This window comes from Myotis davidii, unplaced genomic scaffold, assembly GCF_000327345.1.
Source record: "Myotis davidii unplaced genomic scaffold, ASM32734v1 scaffold666, whole genome shotgun sequence".
Lineage (NCBI taxonomy): Eukaryota > Metazoa > Chordata > Mammalia > Chiroptera > Vespertilionidae > Myotis > Myotis davidii.
This window is the reverse complement of record NW_006296629.1, coordinates 141,278-156,512: the sequence shown is the minus strand read 5'-3', so window position 1 is coordinate 156,512 and position 15,235 is coordinate 141,278. Positions and strand designations below refer to the sequence as shown.

The 15,235-nt window shown below is 40.6% G+C and overlaps 1 long non-coding RNA gene across 3 annotated transcripts in view; it reads left to right on the top strand.

The window, feature by feature from the left end:
- The first annotated feature begins 12,399 nt into the window (after positions 1 to 12,399).
- The window catches only part of LOC107184448, a 34,966-nt gene continuing 32,130 nt past the window's right edge, over positions 12,400 to 15,235 (top strand). Inside the window, exons 1-2 of one of the 3 annotated variants that reach the window (XR_001515299.1) lie at positions 12,400 to 12,413; positions 12,648 to 12,649. This is a non-coding gene — a long non-coding RNA (uncharacterized LOC107184448). Of the gene's footprint in view, positions 12,414 to 12,647; positions 12,650 to 14,992; positions 14,997 to 15,235 lie in introns of all 3 variants that reach the window. The other 2 variants (XR_001515300.1, XR_001515298.1) reach the window with 2 other exon arrangements.

Below are 15,235 nucleotides of genomic sequence, written 5' to 3'. Positions count from 1 at the left end.
GTGTTGTGCCAGTAGGAGGCAATAACATGTAGATTAAGATGCCCTTTAGCTGTCTGGCAGCCAAGCAATAATCTCTTTTCAGGTTTGGGGAAATGCCATCAGCCATTCCCAGATTCAGCCCTTTTGTCATGCTGGAATTGGTCTCTGGCACTCAGGCTACAAAATGAGGGTAGGTAGCATCCAACAAAGGTAATCTCCAAATGCAGCTTTTGGCTTCCTTGACCCAGGCCCTTTTGGCTACAGAAAAGTATAATGAGATTTTTCTCCCTATACTTTTTCCAGAGATCACCTTGGATGCAAAGAGTAAAATTTTGATGAGTATGTTTACAAAGTAATTTTGTGCCTTAAAAAATCTCAACTTTCTCCTACCAGTTACTAAAATTTCATAATCACTATTTTTAACATGTTAGTATGTCATCATATCACATGTGAAAAGTTCAGTATATGTTCGTGTGAATACATTACTCTAATATGAATAATGCAGTAGTCTCCATCAATTAGGTGACTTCTTTTGTTACCTTGCAGTGGTTCTCAACCTTCCTAATGCTGCAACCCTTTAATACAGTTCCTCATGTTGTGGTGACCCCCAACCATAAAATTATTTTCGTTGTTACTTCATAACTGTAATTTTGCTACTGTTATGAATCATAATGAAATATCTGATATGCAGGATGTATTTTCATTGTTCACGATCCACGGGTTGAGAACCGCTGCTTTAGAGAATGAAGCAAGCTTCTTCAGTGATTAAATTTGCACAACTGTGGTGACCTCTGAAAGGCTACATTCCCTTGTAAGACTACCTACTCAGTACAAAGCATAAGCGAAGCCACTCTTAAGCAGCCTCACAACTGAAGTCACTCTTCTGTAGTTCACAGATTCTGGCTGATGATGTCATTGACACAAGGAAGAAAATGCAAAATAGGAGGCCTTAAATCGGCTTGCTGGCGAGCACCACATGTACAGCTGTGGCCTGAGACCAGCTGTGGTATGGCTATAGCTTTGCAGAGTACCCTGGAAGGGGTGTGGTTGGGGCTCCTCTTTTGCTCTCTCTGGAAGGGTGAGTAGGCTTCTTTACTCTCTGGTCTTGGAAAAGTGTATGCCATCATTTAAAAATTTGGACTAATTTTTTAAAAAATTAGATTTATTAAGACTCACTGTAGCTAAAAGGCTATTAACAAGCAAATAGCAGCATCAGTCTCACGGCCTTCTTTATTTGTTTCCTGCAGTTGCCGAGAGCAAGGACCAGGTATTTCAGCACTCCACCGTGGTGTCTTCGGAGGGAGCAGTGGTGGAAATCTCCTGTAATCACTCTATATCCAATGCATACGACTTCTTCTGGTACCTTTACTCTCCAGGATGTGCACCAAGACTCCTTGTAAAGGGTTCAAGGCCTTCTCAGAAGGGACGCTACAACATGACCTATGAGCGATTCTCTTCTTCACTGCTCATCCTCCAGGTGCAGGTGGCAGATGCTGCCACTTACTACTGTGCTCTGGGGGACACAGAGGCAGAGAACCCACGGAGAGCTGAACAGAAACAGGGAGAGAGCACAGCCTTTGCAGGAGGTAGACAAGAGAGCAGCAATAACTGCTTCCCTCCTACCTTAGTGTTCCCCAAGCTTTTCTATTTGGCACTGCTATTAAAATGTATTTTGAGTTCAGACACACCATATCATTAAGCTCTCAGTTCAGTGGTGACAAGGAGAGAAGAATCCACAGAAGAAAAAAATTCCTTTTACATTTAAATCCTGGAGTTTGTTTATGTATAGAGATTCCCCTCTCCATTGTACACTTTGAACAGTTCCTAATTGGCTTATATTTCTCTAAAAATATAATTGCTAGAATGTAACAACACACCTCATATGTAGCTTGATGCATTATTAAACTACATGGAAACAATGAGAAAACTGGGTAAGGATGAGAAAAGGTATTAAACTGAAAAACTAAACAATCTCTTGAGTACACTGAGATATGAGGGTCATTTATTTATTGTCTCTTTTATTTGGAGTAGCAGAGCAGAAAGTCAAATAATGGATTTCCCTATTTTTTTGAAACTTCCCTAATTTATGTGAAAAAGTCTTATTTTTCTTTTAGTTGGACTGTTTTCTGTGTTAAAGTTTCATATATAAAAAACACTGATTTTTCTCCTTGTTCCAACTTTATTTTGTGTTGAATTTTCTCTAATGCTTCTGAATATAATTTATATTTCAGAGTCTGATGTTTACAAAAGGCTTTCTCATTATTTTTACATGAATCATTCCTTGTCTCCTGGAAAACCATTGAGATTAATAGAGTTCTGATGTTTATAAATAATAGTTTCCTGGGAAGGCAGTAGGCCAGTGATGGCGAACCTTTTGAGCTCGGTGTGTCAGCATTTTGAAAAACCTTAACTCTGGTGCTGTGTCACATATAGAAATTTTTTGATATTTGCAACCATAGTAAAACAAAGATGTATATTGTTGGTATTTATTTTATATATTTAAATGCCATTTAACAAAGAAAAATCAACCAAAAAAACCGAGTTCGCGTGTCACCTCTGACACGCGTATCATAGGTTTGCCATCACTGCAGTAGGCAGTCCTAGAAAAGTACCTGGAGCCTCAGGTTGAAGTTCCTTTGGTGCCCTTTTGTTGTGATGTGCATGTCTCAATGGAGTCAAATAAGAAGGAGTGAAGAGCAGCACCTCTTGGAGGGCAGGAACCCCGTAGGAGAGTAGAGACCTCCACCTGCACCATTTTGGGAATATTCCCCATTAGCTCACCTGTCTCACTGATCCCCAAATAGACATCACTGTGCCTAGTTTACAATAGTTTGGGAGAACAGTTCATGTTTATTTTCTGTGAACTTGAAGATTCTTTCAATATAAACTGGAGAGTTGGGCAGAATAGTCAGAATGTAGTTCAGATGGGGTGCGTAAGGTAACTTAATCAGACAAAAAATTATCTGTACATAAATCTGTAAGGGCATGGAAAAGAGCAAGAGGTGCTAGAGAAAGTGGATGACCAGTGCATGTTCAAAGTGGTTTAGAAGCAATTATCTTCAGATCATTTCACCCCAAAGTAGCAGAGTATACATTCTTTTCAAGTGCCCACGGAACATTTTCTAGGATAGACCACATGTTAGGACACACATAACATCTCAATAAATTTAAGAAGATTGAAATCATATCAAGCCTCTTTTCTGACCATAATGGAATCAATCACAAGACCATGGAGGCTATGTAACATGTTACTAAACAATGAATGGATTAACAATGAGATCAAGGAAGAAATTAAAAGATACTTTGAAATAAATGAAAATGAGAGCACAACAACCCAAAATCTATGGGATACAGTGAAAGCAGTCCTAAGAGGGAAATTCATAGTATTTCAGGCCTTTGTCAATAAACAAGAAAAATTTCAACAACAGTAACAAAAAACCCTTTACTAACCTAACTTCACACTTAAAGGAGTTAGAAAAAGAACAACAAACAAAGCTCAAAGTGAATAAAAGAAAGGAAATAATATAGATCAAAGAAGAAATAAATGAAATAGAGTCTAAAAACAGATACAAAACATCAATGAGAATATTATGCTAAGTGAAATAAGTCAATCAGAAAAAGCAAAGAATCATATGATTTTACTCATTTGTGGGATATAAAACTGAAACTTGTGGAAACAAACAAGAGTGTGGTGGTTGCCAGAGGGAAGGGGGAGGGGGTGAAAGGGGTCCTTATATATGGTGATGGGAGAATAAAAAAAAAGACCACCACTTAAAAAAAATTGAAAATGGAACTATCTTATGATTCAGTGATTTTTTCTTTGAGACAGCAGGAGAGACCTGGAGATTATTATGCTAGGTGAAACAAGCCTGTCAGAGAAAGACAAATATCACATGATCTCACTTATATGTGGAATCTAATGAACAAAATAAACTGACAAATAAAAGAGAACCATAGGCATGGAAACAAGGAACAGGCTGATGAATCTCAGAGGGAAGGCGGGAAGGGGGCAAGAAGAGATTAACTAAGAACTTATATGCATATACAGGGGTGGGCTAAAGTAGGGTTACAGTTGGTGTATGCAAAACACAAAAGTTTATTCTTGTATTATTATTTATTAATTATTGTGTTATTTTCCATACAAACAACTGTAAACCTACTTTTGCCCACCCATGTATGCATTGCCCATCGAAAAACAGACAATAGGATGGTGAAGGCTTGGGGTGGGGTGGGAACCAGTAGAGGGGGGGTAAAGGAGGAAAAGGAGGGAATATCTGTAATATTCTCAACAATAAAGATAAAAAAATAATCAATAGTTTCTGCACAACAAAGGAAACTAACAACAAAGTAAAAAGGTAACCAACCGAATGGGAGAAAATATTTTCAGACAGCAGCTTCAACAAGGGGTTAATATCCAAAATATATAAGGAACTCCATGAGTCAACACCAAACAAACAACCCAATTAAAAAAAGGCAGAGGTCGGAACAGACACTTCTCCCAAGAAGGCATACAAATTGCCAATAGATATATGAAAAGATGTTCAACTTTACTAGCTATTAGGGAAATTCAAATCAAAACTACAATGAAATATCACCTCACACCTGTTAGAATGGCTATTATCGACAAGACAAGTAATAAATGTTGGAGAGGTTGTGGAGAAAAAGATACCTTCATTCACTGCTGGTGGGAATGTAAACTGGTACAGCCACTATGGAAAATAGTAAGGAAGCTCCTCAAACAGTACGAATAAAGTTATCTTAGCATAATGTTCTCAAGGTCCATCCATGTTGTTGCCAATGGCAGTACACCATCCTTTCTTATGGCTGAGAATTTGGTGCCAGGCTGGCAGCACCCCTGGGATTTTCCTCTCCACTCTGAGGATTAAGTGTCCTCGTTGGCAGTCCTCTGGAGTGTCTGTTTATGCTATAGCTTCCCAGCAAACTCGATGGAATGCTGTCCTGATATTTGCTTCAGCTCCCTAGTTTATTAAGCTTATTAAAAAAACAACCACATGTTTTTATTGATTCCAGAGAGAGGAAGGGAGAAGGAGAGATAGAAACATCAATGATGAGAGAGAATCATTGATCAGCTGCCTGCTGCGCGCCCCCTACTGGGGATCAAGTTCGAAACCCTGGCATGTGCCCTGACGGGAAATCGAACTATGACCTCCTAGTTCATGAGTCAATGCTCAAACACTGAGCCACACTGGTTGGGCTAAGCTTATTTTTTGGTTCCATTTTCCTTTCTTCCTTATATTAATAACTCGCTACCTATCTTAACATATCTATTTTTGGCTTCTTATTACAGGAAAATTAAAAAAACCACACATCTGAACCTGCTAATAAAAATGGTCTGTGTTTTGTTGTCAGCAGCTTCCCGCTGGTGGGGGTCTTAGTTCCTGAACAAGAACTCAAGACATGAATTAAGATACTGTTCATAGCTGTTACAGAAGAACTACCAGTTCTGTGACTCTGCATCATATCTCAGGTCAGTGTTTAACCTATCATTAATTATTGCTTAATTGGTTCTTTTGTTGTGTTTCTGTGCATCCCTTATCTTTAATTTGTACCTTCAGAGCTTGTTGTCTGCCTTCAGGATTCAAGATATGCTTCTCTTCTTGAGGAGCTGGGGTCGGGGAGCTTGCAGAGGAGAGCCTGCTGTGTTTTAACTCAAGTAGGGATTCCACAAATATTGTTTGATTGAGTAAATTAATGCTTACCCAGAGCTTAAAATAATTTTATTCTTTAATCCAGGAAATCCCCTCTACAGAAGCTAGTTAAAAGAAGTATTTAGATATTGTATTAACTATGTATGGTGCTAGTTGGTACTAGGAATATTGGGGAGGACACTTTGTATATGATTGTCTAACCACTATGTTGTACACCTGAAACTAATACAAAATAATATTGAATGTAAAGTGTAACTTATATATATACTAGAGGCCTGTTGCATGAAAAGATTTGTGCAATAAGCTTTCCCGTCCCCTGGCTGCTGGCACCACTTTTCCTCTGGCACCCGGGACCCAGACCTTCACTCTGGCCACCGCCTTCCATCTTCACTCTGGACACAGTCTTCGCTGTGCCTGGAGCACTCAGTCTTTGCTTCTCGCTCCGGCCAGAGTCTTCAGTCTCCGGCCAGAGCTGCTTCTGTAGCTCCTTCCGCACCCCCCCTCCCCCTCATAGCTTGATTGCTGCTTCGCCTGCAGACCTCATAGAAGGGCTCCTGAGTTCCAGGGGGCCACCTTGCCTCCAGCCTGGGTTTCCGATCGGGCTGCAGGCAAGATGGCTCCTGGGTCCTGGGGGTGCCGCCTTGCCTGCGGCCCGGCTTTCGGATCGAGATCAGGATCACGGGCTGCAGGCAAGGTGGCTCCTGAGTCCCGGGGGTGCCACCTTGCTTGCAGCCTGGCTTTCCGATTGCGATCACTGGCTGGGGGGGTGGGCAAAGGCGGCCCCCAGGGCCACCTTGCCCTGCCACCCGGCTCTTCCCTGATGCCTGGGTTTCCGATCAACGTTCTTCTGTCCTTCCCCTTTTACTTCCCATCATTGTGCCTACTTATGCAAATTAACCGCCATCTTTCTTGGCAGTTAATTTGCATATCGCCCTGATTTAGCCAATGGGAAGCGTAGCGAAGGTACAGTCAATTACCCTTTTTGTCTTTTATTAGATAGGATATAAAAGGCTAAGCGACTGTCCGACTGTCAGACTGGCTGCTGGTAGGTCTGATGCACACTGACCACTAGGAGGCAGATGCTCAATGCAGGAGCTGCCCAGTGACAGCAACTTTGCAGAGTGCCTTCTCACACTTCGGGACCCCTCGGGGGATGTCAGAGAGCTGGTTTTGGCCTGATCCTCCCAGGCCAGGCCGAGGGACCCCACCTGCTAGAGGGACCCTGCTCACTCTGCAGATGCCCTTCGAGCTATGGCACCGCCCCAGGTGTGGTTGGCCAGGGAGGAACCGAGGGAAGTTGGTTCCAGGGTGTGTCCAGCCCATCTCGCCCAGTCCTGCCCCGCTGGCTACCTTGTAATTATTTTCCTTTCAATGTGCACGAATCTGTGCACTGGGCCACTAGTTAAAAATAAAATTAAGCCTTAGCTATATATATATTTAAAAAAATGTTCAAAAGCAAGCAAGTCCTCACCTTCTAGTTTCTGGGAGGAACAAAAGCAAGAAAAGAAAAAAATAAATTAAAAAAATCAAGAAGAAAAGAAATAATTGGAATTTTAGATAAAGATTTATGTACAAAGGTATTTATCATAGTATTTTTTTCTAAAATCCAAACATTTAATACTAGGAAAATTGATTAATAAATTATAGTGCATCTCTATCATGGAATAATTTGAGGCCATTATAATTGAAATTTTATGTATATTTATTGACAGGCAAAAATATTTGGGAAATAACATATATTGAAAACCTCAGGAGTACCTAAATATGTGCAATATATGTGTGTGCACGTGTGTGTGTGTGTGTGTGTGTGTGTGCGCGCGTGCGTTGTGGAGGTTCAGAATGAGACACCCCAAGATGTGTGTCAGTGGTATATAGATTACTTTAGCTAAAGGCAATTCTATTTACTACAAGGCTGTTCTTCTTATTATCCTGGCATGACCTTTTAAAGCCCACAATGGGTATTTCCTCATCCCTAGCTCAGGATGTCTTATTTATTTACTTATTACAATAAAAGCAATAGTAACTTACTGTCACATATTTGAAAATACAAGGGACATCCAGTCTTGGCATAAATAGTCATAATTTCTTGCCTGAATATGTTTATAATTTTAAAAAATGAGAGCGATATTCATAGTATATCTAAGTACCTCTGTTTTTTATATGTTTTACTATTTTAAATTTTATTTGTGAAATAACTTATGTAAATTTTCTTTTTTTAATTAAATTTATTGGGGTGACATTGGTTAATAGGATCATAAAGGTTTCAATTGTACATTCTATGGTATATGATCTATTACATTGTGTGCCCACCGCCCAAAGTCAAATTATCTTCCATCACCATATATTTGGCCTCTTTACCAGATACTATCTCCCCACGGCCCCTTCTCTGGTAACCACCACACTCTGTCTGTGTCTATGAGTTTAAGGTTTATTTATTTATTTATTTATTTATTTATTTATTTTATTAATCCTCACCTGAGGATATTTCTTCTTTTTTTTAACCCTCATCCAAGGATATTTTTTCCATTGATCTTAAGAGAGAGAGAGTGGAAGGAAGGGAGGAGGGGGAGAGGTAGATGGAAGAGAGGAGGGAAGGAGGGGAGGAGGGAGGGAGGGGAAGAGAGAGAGAGAGAGAGAGAGAGAGAGAGAGAGAGAGAGACATTGATGTGAGAAAGACACATCTACTCACTGGGAAAAAACCAGCATATGTCCTGACTGGGGATCCAATATTGACCTCCTAGTTCATAGGTCAATGAACAATCAACTAGTGAGCCAACAGCCAGGCGCTAATTCATTCTTAATCTCTTTTACTGAGTTCTTCATCTCCAGAATTTCTGTTTGGTTCTGTTTCTAAACTTTCAATCTTTTGGGTAAAGTTCTCATTTTGTTAGTTGTTTTGTTTGTTTTTGTTAATTCTCACCCTGAGGATATTTTCCCATTTATTTATTTTTAGAGAGTGGAAAGGAGGAAGGAGGGAGAAAGAGAGTGAGAGAGAGAAACCTCAGTGTGAGAGATACACATGGATTGGTTGCCTCGCCTATGTGTCCCCACCCAGACCGGGGTTTAGCCTGCAACCCAGGTATATATTCTTGACCAGGAATTGAACCCTTGACCCTTTGGTGCATAGCACGATGCTCCAACCACTGGACCACATTGTCCAGGGTTTGTTTGTTGATTTGTTTCCTGGGCACAATAAGATGCCTGTCTGTATTTCTTGCATCTTGTTGAATATTTTCAGAACTGCAATCTTGAATTTTCCGTCATTTATATCACATATTCCATGTCTTTAAATTTGTTTTCTGGATATTTTTCTGTTTCTTTCTGATCTGCCTTGCTACCTTGGTGATTCCTGGTACTTGACGGATTCCTTCTCTATCTCGGCAGCTAGACAAACACATTAAGTTCCATTATTGGCCTGAAAAAGAAAAGGTATGAGTGGCCCTTCTCTAGCAGATTAATACAAAGAGGTCTTTCTCTTATTTTCCAGTAGATGGAGCTGAACCACAAGTGTTTTAGCTCTGTGAAATTCCAGTATCGTCTACCTCCCCGCCTTCCCCGCACCGCCCCTCAGCCAGGCATTGCCATCCGTGTAGGTGCAATGCATGGGGGTGGGGCTGGCTGGGACAACCTGCCAGCTTCTTTTGTTTTGCCCTCCCTGTAATGGTGACCTCAGAGCTCCACAGGGTCCCACCTGTGCCTCAGTCCTGGGACTGATCTCAGAGTGCACCCTTTGCTCAGGGAAAAAAGCGATTCTGTAGTACCAGTTCTTGGGTTTGCAGATAATGTGCTCTGCAACCAGATACCAAGGGTTAAGCGAGGTGAACTCTGGAAGGCTAAGGGATAGCAGGTCCCCGTGGCATCATTTCTCTGCCTGTAATGCCACCCAACAACTGCAGCTGCACCCTTGTGCTGTGTCCTTCCTTCCCAAGTCTCTGAGCTCAGCTGCACTCATACTGTGCGCTGCTGCAGGAATGTCCACTGCATTTCTCTGTTCCTCCCGGCTGGGCTGAAGGGAGCAGCAGCCACACTGGATTCCTCCTGAGGGCTGTGAGGGAAGCATTTTTTCCAGGCCTCTCTTCTTGGCTTGCAGATAGCCACTACCCTCTATGAGTCTAAACATTGTTTCTTTTATCCATGTCTGTTTCTGTGTTCAAATATCTCTTTTTTATAAAGACAGCAGTCTTATTGGATTATGGTCTATCCAAATAACCTCGTTTTAACTTGATTACTTCTGTATAGATCTTTTTCTAAGTAAGGACATATTCTGAGGTACCATGGATTAAGACTCGAACGTGTTTATTTATTTATTTTGGTTGGGAGAAGGACCAAAATTCAACCTAAGTTGCACACGAGAACCATTAATGATTACTTTCATTCCAAAGGCTGGGGCATAGAAAAACCTCTAGCATTTCTTTCTCTAGTTACTTGCTACTCAGTAATAGTTTCCTAAGTAGATAATAGATGACAACACAGAAAACTTAAGTTTCGTTTGTTGGCCTGAAAGGTAAGATCATTTGATCTTGTGATTAATATAGCTTGCTATGTTGAACACATGTTAAACAGAGGTTGTATTTGTGCAGAAAACTATAGTTTAGAAAGAACTTTCTTAAACTCATTTAATTGATTTCTATCATTTTTATTTTAAAAATATTTTTTATTGATTTCAGAGAGGAAGAAAGAGGGAGAGAGAGATAAACACATCAATGAGGAGAAAGAATCATAAATATCCTGCCTCCTGCATGTCCCACATTGGGGACTGAGCCCATAACCCAGGAAGTGCCCTGACCTGGAATTGAACTGTGACCTTCTGGTTCCTAGGTTGATACTCAATCACTGAGCCACACGAACAGGTCCTATAATATTTCTTATAGAGAAAAAGAAACTGCTTCTCAGAGGATACGTGATTTGCACAAAATTGCACACCTAGCAAGTCCAGAGGATTGCTTACAATCCAGTTAGTCTAAATCCTCATTAAATGTTTCTTCCATTGCAAACATGCATTGTATGGTCCACATGGCCAAGCCAAGCTACTGGCCACTGCACGTAACGAAGGAATGTGATGTTCCATGAGCTGCACGGGTCTGAGATTCACCGACTTTTGTGAAACATTCCTCCTGTCTAAGTATATTTGCTGCACGGGATCACTGTTGCAATGAATAGATTCTAGAGGATAAACCTTTTATGTTTTATTTCTGTACGAGGTGTCCTAGCTTCTTTAGCTCCCTCATAAATACTTCTTTTCCTCTTCTCTTCTATACTGAGGGTGAGCTGGTTATTTACCCCATACCTTGTGATATCTACTCATAAACTGTTGCTAGAAGTTATCAGGCCTCGCCAATCTTCTGCATGGGAACATGGAAAACATTCTCACTCAGAATACATTGAGATACCTCCCAAACATTTCCCAGAGGGTTTTCTTTCCCATATTATATGAGCAAAGAACTCCACATACTACTGTCTTTTCCATATTAATGTAACTAACATGTTTTGATTACTGCAATCGGCTGTTTCAATTAACATTAAGACTCTTCTTGAATAACTGTTTTTTAATTTTTGTGTTACCATTATTAAGTTTATATTGTATCTTTCTTAAAAGAGTGAATTTTATGTAATATACTATATGTTGTATACAATTATATATAAATTATATATTATGTTATAAATTATATATATGAATTATATAGAAAATATTATATATACATACATACATACATGCGTACATATGCTATACAGTGCTTCTTATTGGCCATGGTACTTTGCATGTCACTTAGATGGGAAGGAAGGAGATGAGAAGGAACTATAATTTACAGTTGACTATATGCCATAGGTTACTCTGAAGTAGGTATTATTGCCCCTGTTTTACAAATGAAGAAACTGAGGTTTGAAGGTGTGAGTTGCCCAAGGTCACAAGGTGGCAGAGCTGGGACTTGGATTTAGGTCGGTCTGTCTGGTGAATAATTCCACATCATATGTCCTACCCTAGCTGGTCAGAAGGGACTAGTGAAAGGTCTGCTTCCTTGTTTAACATTTGTTAAGTGAGATCTGAGAAGATGTTGTGGACTTAGATTGTAAGAAGACACTGGGGTGCTGGAGACAAAAGGTCCAGTTCAAACTGCATTTGTTCTTTTGTTGACTAAGATTAAGATTTTTAAAAAAGATTCTGAATAAGATTAAGATTCCCTATTTCATCTGATTGCATTGGGATCCATGGGAAATTTCTGGGCATAAAGTCCCAAGTCAGAAGGTTATTCTCAGAGCTCCATGGGTGTCAAACTGACTATAATTGATGGTCACCCTCTGGGACTGTGGAAAGCTGATGGGGAATAAGGAGTCTGATGGAATCTACCTTCTGATGTAGCTGCTTCATTCAGACCAAATCTGTAAGTGGTTAGATCTTAGTAAAGATCTAAAAGGAAACCCAGTCTGCTATGCTGTTGTACTATAAGTTTTTACCCCCTCTTCTTCCTGAGGGCTCAGTTAAATCTTGAGGGGAAGCCCCTTCTGAGGAGCTGTCGCCCTGCTATTGGCTTGCTGCTGGGGGCAGCTCTGGGTGAGAGCAGCTCATGTGGGTAGCTCATCTGGCTGCTGCTGCTGGGCCTGTTCCCTGGCTCAAACTCGGCAACACAGCCCAGACCCTGCGTCCTGGTTTGCACTTAGAATATGAGGCAGGTGACAAGAGTGACCGTGCTCTTGACCTTGGGTGAGTTATTTTGGGATTAAGAAGCAGTGGGATCTGGGTTTGGACAGGAATCTACCATGTTGCCTGTTACCATTGCTCTTTACCCAGAATGTTGAGGGATGACTTTCGGGTCCTATTTTTCTCCAGGCAGCTCCTTAGCATTTATTTGAGGCGTGTCTTAGGCAATAAGGTGTTCTGTTACTAAACCCCAGGTCCACCCATGAGGCAGAGAAATTAGACCTTCTGCCTCTGAATAGTTTTCCTGGGATTCCCTCATAATAAAAAAAAAATAAACAAAAACTGTTGTGGAATACAGTGAGAAGTAAATGATAGTGATGTAGAGGTGGGGGTGGGTTTGACTGTGAGAGAGAACCTGGAGGGTGCTTAGTTGGGCCTTCAACTCAAGTTGGTTTCAGGGTAGGAGCTAGTATTGTGTTTTTACTCCCACAGGTACTTTGAGCCTTGCTAAGACCACCCAGCCCATCTTCATGCTCTCAGATGAAGGACAGGAAGTGAACATACCCTGTAACCACACCAACATTGCTACAAATGAGTATATCTTCTGGTACCAACAGTTCCACAACCAGGGGCCACAGTTTGTTATTCAAGGATATAAGACCGACACGGCAAATGAAGTGGCATCTCTGTTTATCGCTGCTGACAGGAAGTCTAGTGTGCTGAGGCTGCCCTGGGTTTCCCTAAAAGACACTGCTGTGTACTACTGCATTGTGAGTGATGCACAGTGAGGCAGACAGGGCTGCACCTGTGCAGTATTCCCCTGTGGGGTGGGAGTGTAGCGCCGAAGGAAGCCCAAGAGTAGTGCTTGCTAAAATGTTTACTTTATTTCATTATTCTCCAAAGGTATTAGCAAGCCCATGTATTATTTTACTATTAATTTTTTTGATCTTATTTATTTTTTAAATAGGTATTCCATTTACATGGTCTGAAATTCAAAAAGTACAAATGGAATACAATGCAGTGTCTTCATCCCAACATCCCACCATCCCATCAGCTCATCCCCAAGCTGCTCAATTATACAAAACAAGGCAATCTGTGGTAGTTACACTATTGTTGCTTAGCCCAATGGTGCTCCTTAGTTCATGTGTACAGACACACACACACACTATGCACATAAACACCACACACCTTTATAAGCACTCTGTACACAGTCAATGCGGACAACTTGCTTCTCAGCTTTTAAAAAATTTAGCCTAAGAGTCAGATTATTATTTATTGTCACACAAAATTTCAACATTTCTTTGGCCTCTTAGCATCCATGAGATGGTTTCCAAGTGTCTTCTGAGTTTATATCTCTCTGTTGCCCCTCTTTCTATTTTCTTTTGTCCCATTCTCCTGCTGTGGAAGGCATGGCAAGGAGAAGGGGGATGATAGTCGAGAGGAGGGTGGGGAGAAGTTTTGTTTGTGTTTGGTGTGATAGATTATTTTGGGGGATATCTGTATCAGACACAGAGATTCTAGGTCACTATCACATTTCAAAGTTGAGTCCTTTGGGAGGGGGAAGGGAGACAGGCATAATGGCTAAGTTTCTGGGAATTTTACTAGTGCTCCTATGGCTTTATCAGGATGGTGAGGGATTATTATTATTAATATTATTAATGTTTTAAAATTTCTTTTAGAGAGAGAGGAATGGAGAAGGAGAGAGAGATAGAAACATCAATGAGAGAGAAACATCGATCCGCGGTCTTATGCATGGATAGAAACATCAATGAGAGAGAAACATCGATCCGTGGTCTTATGCATGGCTCCCATTGGGGATCGAGCCCACAATCTGGGCATGTGCCCTGACCAGGAATGGAGCCGCGACTTCTTGGTGCATGGGACAATGCTCAAACCACTGAACAACACTGGCTGGGCTATCATTATTTGATGGTATTTTCTATTTGATGATATGTGTTCTCTTCTTGTCCTTCATATGAGTCAATGAGACAAAAGGAAAAGACCGTGGGATGGAAAAGTATTTCCATCTAGCTCATCTTAAAGTCTGGTAGGGGAGTAATATTATGGAAAACCAAATAATTATAGAGCATTAGTGCATGTTCTGCTTCCCCTTAATCCCTTATATTTATGGTGAAAGTCAATATTTTTCTGAACTCAGATGTATCAGGGCTCAGAGCAGGCTGCCTCAAGATATCCCGCAAAGGCATATTGATTATTTGGAATTTAAAATCACTTGAGAAACAGCAGGACCTGGAGGAGCTCTCTGACTCTTTTCTGTTCCTTTAAAAGCCAGAAATAAATCTCCATGACAGGTGTCCTCCCCACTCCTGAGGGCTGAGAGACAACTGCTCACAAGGGTTATAAAATCCAGAGTTGAAAGTGAATATAAACAAAACTTGTAATGAATATCTTTACTAATTACCAAGCCTAAACTTTTAGATTCCTCACTAATAAATATCCAAATCTGCTTAAATCCTAATAAGTACTAACTATCTTTTTCCTGTCAATTTCTCAACAGACTTATTGTTTCTTTGTCTAAAAAGTATAAAACGGTACCTAGTTTGATCACTTCTTTGAGCCTCATTTTATGATCTAAGCATTATATTGTGATTCTCCCATATATGCGTATTAAGTTCCCCGCCTCCTGTTACTCTAATCTTGTGTCAATTTTATTATTTTGCAACTAGTTCAGCAATAAGAGCTAAAGAAGGGTAGAGTGGGGGACTTCTCTTCTGCTCCCCAACAAATATTATTCTTTAAATAGTTTTTATTATTTTATTTTTAAAAAATATGTTGTTATTGATTTTTTAGAGAGAGAGGAAGGGAGAGGGATACAGAGATGGACACATGCCAGAGAGAAACATTGATTGGTTGCCTCCTATAAGCACCCTGACCTAGAGCCCAGGAACTTGCAACCTGGATATGTACACTGATGGGGAATTGAACATGT